Raw genomic sequence first — 1,847 nt, 5'->3', positions numbered from 1 at the left:
GAAGGAAGGAAGGAAGGAAGGAAGGAAGGAAGGAAGGAAGGAAGGAAGGAAGGAAGGAAGGAAGGAAGGAAGGAAGAATTTGACATAAATGCCAGGCAATGATTATTGTAAGCATTCTCCATGTAGTACCTCATTTGATCATTGTAACATTCCTGCAGGTAAGTATAATTTTTCTCTCAATTTTGCAGAAGGGAGAACTGAGTGAGCATCAGAGTTTCAATAGCTTTCTAAAGGTCAGACAAATAATAACTGCATTTGAATCTATAGAGACTGAATATGTGTGTGAGGGGGTAATTACTATTAATGATTTGGGTTTCTATAAAAATGAGAATTGAGATAAGTCCAAAAAAGCATATGGAGTGCTATAAGATGATGAATATTATTTTCCATGTGTTACACTCAATATGCCACGTAGGATACTCTTCTCTTTTAAAGACAAAAATATTTTGCCAATTTCATGACACTCCCTTGCTCATGGATGAGTCAACTTCCCACTTTTATCCTAACGAGTCTGTCTACTTTTATCTCTGATCTGAATCAATTTGACTATTTACTCATACCACATCTCCTTGATTCAAATGAGTGCTGACTGCAAATTTTCCATTACCGTGAGATAAAAGCCTGCTCATTATTAGTAATGTGTGGAGGTAACCTTCCAGTTCTCTCCTATTAATCTGGACCAATCGCAGCTGCCATGGTCACCCGAGCGCTGCGTGATGGGAAGCATGATAACTGGCCATGCAGGAAAAGTAAGTTTCGTTGGGTGAAGGAGAATGAAGGAAAAATAAATAAAAACCAAAATATAGGACAGTCTAGAAATGCTGACCTCTTTCCTAAGGGAGAAAAACTACTCAAGTTTAGAAGGTGGAGGAAGGGGCGCCTGGGTGGCTTAGTCGGTTAAGCGTCCGACTTTCGCTTAGGTCATGATCTCGAGGTTCGTGGGTTCGAGCCCCGCGTCGGGCTCTGTGCTGACTGCCAGCTCGGGGCCTGGAGCCTGTTTCAGTCTGTGACTCCCTCTCTCTCTGACCCTCCCCTGCTCACGCTGTCTCTCTCTCTATCTCCTAGAAATAAATAAAGCATTAAAAATTTTTTAAAAAAATAAGCTGGAGGAAGCAGTCTGTAAAGTATGCAAGATTTTGGAGAACATGTGGAGTTTTGTATCTGTAAGAGCAAGCATGAGCTTGTGTATATGAAGATATTTAGAGCGATTTTTACGGTGTGTGCATCATATCCCAATAAAAAGGTTTTTGAAAATGCATTTTTACAACATAGAAAAGTTACTTGCCACAGTTTTGCCCAATCCTGTATCCGAGATTGCTTTCACTCTCTCCACCAGCACAGACCAAGGAGGGGTAGACATAACTGATGTCTTGCTAAAGTGAATGAAGATCTTTCTAAATGTTTGTGTTTGGGTCAGGTGGATTTTCAGAATCGTTTGGTGTCCAGTGTCTTTGTTTCCCCAATATCATCTCGATAAAAGTTGAGAAAATCTGGAAGGTGGCTTGAAGATATTTTGTAAGGCTGAAAAGGGCTTTTGAAGTGTAAGGATTGACTGAGCCCTAAAAATTATGCTAATTTTAAGTGGATTGAAATACAAATGGGGAAACTAACAAATGAGAAAAACAAGGCACGATGAAACAAAACAAAACCGCACCATTCACAGCAATTGATAGGGTTTCTGTTAGACAACATGAGTAAACCATTTTGCCAAATTACATGACCAGAATAGGAAACCTTTCAAAACTTCAAGATATGTCAGTGAAGAGAAACAGATCATTTCTGCAGTTTACCAGTATGAATTCCCCTAGCAGCTATCCAGCGATTCTCTTAATAAATAAATCTAGTAA

This window comes from Hyaena hyaena, unplaced genomic scaffold (assembly GCF_003009895.1).
Source record: "Hyaena hyaena isolate Hyena2069 unplaced genomic scaffold, ASM300989v1 scaffold_2066, whole genome shotgun sequence".
NCBI classification, from domain to species: Eukaryota; Metazoa; Chordata; class Mammalia; order Carnivora; family Hyaenidae; genus Hyaena; species Hyaena hyaena.
The sequence above is the reverse complement of the archived record's forward strand: the minus strand, read 5'-3'. Positions refer to the sequence as shown.